This window comes from Pinus tabuliformis, chromosome 3_1 (genome assembly GCF_031772625.1).
Source record: "Pinus tabuliformis cultivar Carrire ecotype Pingquan chromosome 3_1, CPIR1, whole genome shotgun sequence".
NCBI lineage: Eukaryota > Viridiplantae > Streptophyta > Pinopsida > Pinales > Pinaceae > Pinus > Pinus tabuliformis.
This window is the reverse complement of record NC_142301.1, coordinates 943,705,935-943,713,686: the sequence shown is the minus strand read 5'-3', so window position 1 is coordinate 943,713,686 and position 7,752 is coordinate 943,705,935. Positions and strand designations below refer to the sequence as shown.

Below are 7,752 nucleotides of genomic sequence, written 5' to 3'. Positions count from 1 at the left end.
ACAATATGTTAAATTGAATGAAGATTTCAAGCTAGAACTTGAATTGTTGTCATCGAGAAAAAAAACGTGAAGTGTTCTCAACATTGATTGTGAAGTTGGGCTATTATTTTGATGTGAATGGTGAGGAGGCTGACCCATTATAAGTCGAAGTTCTAATGTACCTTGACTACTTTGCAGCAAAGATGATATCTCTGTGGAAGTATCTCTGATGTTTCAAGATAAAATACCTAATTGTAGAAGAGAAGATGGATGGCACTCTTCAAACACCTACATTAAGAAAAATATCATTGTCAGACATCCTTTATCTTTACATGCTAAGGAAATCACTAAAACAACAAGAATGAAAAAAATGAAGTGGGTAATAATTTGTCATCGAAATAATTAGATCGAAAGAGAGAGCAGGGATAAAGGAAGCCTATCCTTCTAGGAGGTCGTCTCTCCTTCTCACTCATCATAGGTCTATCCACATGAGACAAGGGTCCATGCATATGCCAATCACTCTCAATAAGAGCAAGTTCAAGATCCATTCTTTTCTCTCTCTCTCTCTCTCTAAGCCTAACCACTTCTTTAGATCACCAGGAAAATAATCATCTTTCCTTGAGTTGTTACGTCCTCTTCCATGATTTTCCAATCTTAGGCTCAAATCTTCCCACAAGTATTCTTCTTCCTCAGAATTTTTACAGTTTCTAGACACCATTCTACTGCGTATTATATAAATTTCCTGAGGTGCTTGTACAAGTGAAAGTAGTCCATGTAGAGATCTCTAGCGCCTGTAATTTCCATATGCAGCAATTAGAGCACTATGCATTAGTTGATGCCTCCAATCATAGCCATTCCTAGAACCATATGCCACACTCATATTAGTAGTGTCAACTTGCCTGAGGTGATCGCCATCACCCTTCCAACCCAAGGCCTTTCCCACCCATTATTCTTCTCCGCATTCCTGTCATTCAGGCTTCCAACAATCCTTGATGGATAAGGAGTCCTTCCAACTCCAATCCTCAATGATGCTAGAGGAGTATTCCTGCCAACAACACTTAATAGATAAGGATCCCTTCCAATTACAACTCTAATTGGAGAGGCAACCCTTCCACCTCTTAACCTAGAGAGTGGAGAGGAAGGTTTTCCAACTCTAATCCTTGACAAAGGAGAGAAAGGCCTTCCAAGTATAATGATTTATGGAGAAACATTAAAATTATAATCACTATAGCTTGTAGCAGGCTTCTGTCCATATCGAGGTTCAAGGCTCATATCCATACTAGAGAAATTCATGTTAGCCTGTATAAAGAATTTTCTTCATTTATTGCAACTTCACTCTTCTTTCAGGTATAATACAGAAAAATGTCTGCCTTGTAAAATTAATTTATTTCATTTCAGTCTATCACAGCTTACATCTTGAAGTAGATTATAAACAATGGCAATGAAATGCAATATCCTATCAAGCCCACTAGAATTGTTTGGGTAAAAAAGTTGTTATGGTTTTGGTGAACATTTGTTTTATGGATCCCAAAATTATTGGGCATAAGATGGATCATAAACATCCCTTCCCACCAATGGTATTTCCAACCACAAGGCACTATTATCTCTTTGGTGGTAGCCATTAGCTATTTGAAAAATATTGGGCATGTGTAAAGAGCTTTATTATCAAGAATCAGATTCATATCAGACAACAAAATGAGAATTCCACCAATAAAGTGAATTTAAACAGAGACATATAGTAGAAATTAAAAAAATACCAAAATTATATTAGCGTAGTAATTCAATTGGTCTGGAGTCTAATAAAGTTATTTTCCTAAGGACAATTGTAGTCGAGTGAACATATGCTGACTAGCAAACGTTGAAGTAACTAAGATCAGAGATGCACATCACAAGCCCATGGTTGCAGAAGAATAAAGTTGATAGGTAATATCCTCCAGCACATTTCAACATAACCATGGGTAAGATCCTCTGTAGCGTCATCAGATATCTTGGGATGTCTATGTTGTATTGTATGATTAATATATAATGAAGTTAGGGTTGATACATCTAATGTGTCCACTCTTAGGTCCTATAACAAGAAATGATGTAATTTCAGTCATGTAAACTGGAATAATGCCCTCCAAGTATCATATGAAGCCATCCCAAGAAATAGACATAATTCCATACCTCGGGCTCTTCATAATGCAATGCAACAAGATGCCTTTGCAAAGTGCTGATCAGTTTGATCATCAGCGTTATCAAGAACCAAGTAAATCAAATGAAACCTATAGGTGTAAACCATTAATTTTGTGGATTTTAGAAGTAAGCAAACCCCGTAAGGACTCATACCATGCAACAATGACTAAACTTTACCTAGAGAGCAATGTTGGAGGAAGTTGGATATTGTCAATGACTAAAAATCTCTGATTGTAGTGTGAACCACTAGGATTCACACATGCTAACACAGATGTTCCAACATTAAGGGTTTCTATGATCCCAACCTTGGCAACTGACATGGTCTGTTGTTCCATCACCTGCCTCAAATAGCATACCACATTAAGAAATGACAAAAAAGTGTAGGAAATACAATAGAATGTGGGTAAGCTTGATCAAGAGAAAACCATCGAATGCATAATATTTTGTGAACTAATTTGAAGAAGGAAATCCCACCTCTTGTAGCATGCTTCGAGAATAATATGACATCTTGTCAAACTCATTTATGTAACAAATGCCTATGTCACTCAATACTAGTGCTCCACTTTCCAATACCTATTAAATTAAAAAACTAATCAATAATCTAGAATTTCAATGGATGTGACAATTCCATTGCTGCTTATTAAAATATTCAATGATGCAACATCAGAGTCATTAAACATACAGTTTCACTAGCTTCAGGATCCTTTGACACATAAGCAGTCAAGCCAACTACAGAGCTTCCTCAACCACTTATATAAATACCTCAAGGAGCCAACTTGTCTACATACTGAAGTAGTTGAGACTTACTCGTACCTGGTCCTCAACAAGCAAAATGTTGATGTCACCATAGAAAGTGACACCTGTGGCTAACTTTACTGGCATTCCCCCAAAAATTTGTTTCCAACAACAATAGTAACTTCAAGGGTTGGATCACAGTACAGGTACAAGAAATTACTAGAAATGAAAGAGATAAAGAGCCAACAACCTGGTTAACTTCTCGTAGATATCAGGCTACCATGATAGCTCTTTCAACTTCTCAACCTAAAAATCAGAAATACATGTTAATGAATTCAGTAAATGTATTAATACAGTGAAAAGGTGAAAATGAGACTAAATTTATACCTTGGATTCATATTGAGCAGCTGAAATATCGCCCTCTTGAAAAGAAGAAAAATTGTCACTAGTGGCATCACACCCTATCGGATCTTCATCTTGTAGTCATGTCTAGTCTTCTTTCTTTAAGTGAAGGTAGTCGATGGAAGTCTGCAAACAAACAACATTTATAACTTTCGTTTATAATGCATAGTAAGAAGAAAAAATATCCAAGCACATGAAAAACAACTTTGGGACAAGATTATACCTTAAAAGGGGATTTTATTGTCCTCTAGTTTGGTCCTAATCTAACACTCATGGCCCTGAAGATTCTAGTTACCTACAAAATATTCATAGGTCATGATCAAAACTCCTTTCACAACAATATTTTTTCTACAAAAACCAATTTCCAAACATCACTCTCTACCTAAACACTATCACCAGGTTTGGCATCATCCACTAGCTTTTCATGCATTAAAAAGTTGACTGTATGTGGGGTTTCCCCCTTTGGAATGGCATCGGGGATTTCTTGCAACCTTACGATTTGTTTGTCAGCAAACCTGACCCCAAAATAAATGAGAAGGAGAATTTTGTAATAATGCAAATTCAACAACTAGATTATTATTTAACTCAACTATAATGAAAGTTACCTACATATATTATGAGCCAGATTCATGAAGTTCATAGTAGCACATTCTGGCCTTCCACGTTGATTAGGTTCATCAATTCGATCTGGTAGTCAGTTTATGAGTAAAAACATGAGTTTCCAAATACATTTTTGAACCTCTTTTGAGACACAACCATGTTCATAGAAAATGAGTAGTATTCACTAAGAGAGGTTGAGAACTACTTCCAATGGCATGAATAAATCATGAACATTGATACATCACTCTAAAATTGAATTATTTTCACTTCAGTATAAACTCTATTCTATGCAAGCAACAATAAAATCATGAAGAAACACAAGCTACAATAAAAAGATATAACTACTGAACAAAATTGTAGTTTCACTCAAGAAAATGAATACTTCTATCAATGGGCACTAGTGGTGGAGCATAGCCACAAATAAGGCATCTGAAAAATGCCTCTTTGATTTCTGCAATTATTGAGCTACAATGTATAATCATCCCTTTCACTGAAATAATTTTCTCAATATCTAGATTTCAAGGCCAACACAACCCAGGCTTATTTTCTACCAAAAAGGGGCATTGAACAAAATGGCTAAAGAGATTAGATATCATAGAAAAAAATGCACTAGTCACCAAAGCCTATCTGAGGGATTCAAATCTCGCATGTTAACTGTATCTTTGAGATTAAATATTCTTGCCTGAATACAAAATAAGTTATGTAAATAAAAATAAATATTTTATACAATTTTATAGGGCAGTCAATTTGAAAGAACCATGCAAATGAAACCATAAGCTAAAAATGAGATATAAACTTGACAAATGAAACTTGAGAGGATTGTAGTCTGCCTACCTATATGTTCTTCTCCCATAAATAATGTAAACTTTGAAATGGGAACTATAAATTCAAAACGGGAACTCTGGCCAAAAAACCCCGAAAAAACATCAAAAAAAGTGCTAAAAATGAAAAGTGTGTATACTGGAACGATGGTTTTATTTTAGGGTCAATTTTGAACATGTTTTAAAAATGGCAATGAAAACGAAATTTTCGTGCAAAAAGCACCTTCAAAACAAAAAAGCGATGATACTGGAACGATGATTTTTTTTTAGGGTCAATTTTCAACATTTTAAAAAATGCTAGTAAAACCGAATTCTTATGGGCCAAAAAAAGTTGTTTATGAGGAAAAAACACACTAATGTTTTTGGTAGAATAACATTTTTCTTTCCTATGTATAAATTCAACATGTTTTCAACCATAACATGCTAGATACAAAAGAAATTGGAATTTTTTCAACCATAAAATTAGAAGACCATGATATTATGAACAAATTACATGACTAAATGAATTCAAATTTCATTATTTGTATATTGAATAAAACATACATTATATATTTAATTTAATGCTTCATTTTATATTTTCTAAACAATAAAGGTTATCATAATTAAGACATATAATCAAACAACATAAAAATGACTCATAACTTCTTATTTAACACCATATGGAAATCAAAAAAATTATTTCAAGATACGATGCAAACATCAGTTATATAAATCGTCTTAAACAATTATTCAAAATCACTCATATTTTCTTGCACAAATCAGAATTCACATCTTCATATGAGTGATTGGATGCTGATGAAGATGTTTCGTATTCTTCTCTTTCATCAACTAGTGCCCCATATGAGTCCACATGCATGCCCACCATTTCAGGTTTCAAAATTCTTCTAGATCTATGGTTGGTTTCAGCAGACTCCCATGTCAACATTGTTCCTTCTGGTAATAACCTTTTCAGAATCTCTATCGTCTTGAAGCGAAGAGTTCCTCTCTTTTTTAAATTGAAGTCATAAACAAGTATGTCAACATCCTCCAATTTTAATATGTCTGTGCGGCGGCGATTTATATTTGTACCCTTTCTTTTTCTCTTTCTGCCATTTTTTTGTCAACTACCATCTCTGACTTATACACACCATTGAATGGGTGTGTATTTGTGGCATACCAATGTACTTCAACACTTGTAACATCCTCATTTTTTATAAGACCTTTATAACTTTAGTAACCCTGAATGGATAACCATTGGGATCTCCATCTCCTAGCACTGCGATCATGCAACCCTCCTTAATATCCTGTATTGAACCCCTATAAAGGTCTTCCATGGCTTCATGTTGTGCATGAGATCTTCTGGAACCAATATACATCTCTCTTTCCTCTTCTTGTGAAGAATTAATAATACCTTGAGATTGTTGCTGTTAAACAATGTTTATTTCCTCATGTTCATTCAACACATTTTGTGGCCAAATAAATGGATTTTTCAAAGGTATATCTTCATTTGTTGTTGATGAAATGATATCACTTGATTATTGAAAAATGACTCCCACCAAACTGAATCAACAATGTCAAAGTACTCATATGTATATCTAATACATTTTTTAATTTCTTCTAGGTAATCGGAATAATTTATATCTCTATTATGTTTGTGTGCATTATGAAATTCACCAACTGATTGTAATAACAATATTTTTGATACAAATATTGGATGATCTGGAATGAACTTGAAAAATTCCAAACCTGATGACGGTGCCCATTCTGCAGTAGTTGAATACTTCTTGGCCCATATTAGTGTTTTCCCATCAATATTTTTGATACAAAATTGATGTTGGAAGCTAATGTCATTAAGTTGTTCAATGCTTTTCCCCTCACCATGTGATCCCAGAATAAACCTTCACATGTCAACAGTTTCTTCCAAAACATCAAAAGTAGGCTCTGGCATGTATGATTTCTTAATACATTTAATTAATGATGGCAAGCTCCCAACTTCCTTCCTCCTCAATGATGGCAAGACCATATAACTGACCAAGTTATACGGAATAAAATTTTCCTCCTGTAAATTGTTGGGTTTTCGAACAAAATGTGGTAAAAGTGTTTTCTTCTGGTCCATACCATCAATTATCAAACCCAAATATTTATTTGGATTATCATAACACTTCTTTCGATGCTTGTACAAATTTTTCCTTTCACTTGTTTGTTGTTCGCGATGCTCCTGAAGTTCTTTGACAATTGAATCTACACAACATAAAAGAAAGCCATTAAGAAATATGTTTTCATAGTTGATGACTATACAATTTTAAAAGTTAAAGTTATCAATGCTTACCTCTATTCTGACCCTTCACATTTGTCCTTATTTTATTTAAGAGAAGCACATGTACTGTAAATTCCCATCCTTGTCTTCCTAGGAATACAAACATTGTTGAATTCTTTCTTCCATACCTTCACAAAATATTGATATGTAATAAACTGGCCATGTCCCTCAGCACCTTTTGCATATTCTTTGTATAAGTTGTAGATTTCTCGTCTTGAAAAATTATATGGAATATGTATTGTCCCTCTATTTGGCACACACTCTCCATGCTTTGAAAAGAAATATTTCATCCATGACATTGCAGTATTTGATAATGGCCCAAACTGTCTTTTATGATGTACCTCTAAATAAAATGTGGGATCCTTTTCCAAATTTTCTTGAATTCTCGAGAGACAAAAATTCCCAATCGAATGAAAAATTTGAAAGCCTTTCTACAGATAAATAAAGACCCAATATGATAATCATAACCTGACAATGTAGATTGCATGCACCCAACTAAATATGAATTTTGCATGCTTTAATTCATTGATAAATATCTCTTCCTCCTCTCTAATGCAAATTTGAAATCCATATGTTTCAAGCAATATTTTTGAAAACATTCACTTGAAATGAGAGCGCTGATAGAACTTCTTCTCATCAGATATTCTGCTCTACCCCTTGTATAACTAGAACATCTTGCATTGATACGAAAAGGTTTGCTCCTACTCCTCGATACAATATTTCTTGGCAACATCTCCATCATTG

At 34.2% G+C, this 7,752-nt stretch overlaps 1 pseudogene; it reads right to left on the bottom strand.

Annotated features, from left to right (window-relative positions):
• Positions 1-708: 708 nt before the first annotated feature.
• LOC149190890 (DNA replication licensing factor MCM4-like) lies at positions 709-3,931 on the bottom strand (annotated as a pseudogene).
• Positions 3,932-7,752: the final 3,821 nt, after the last annotated feature.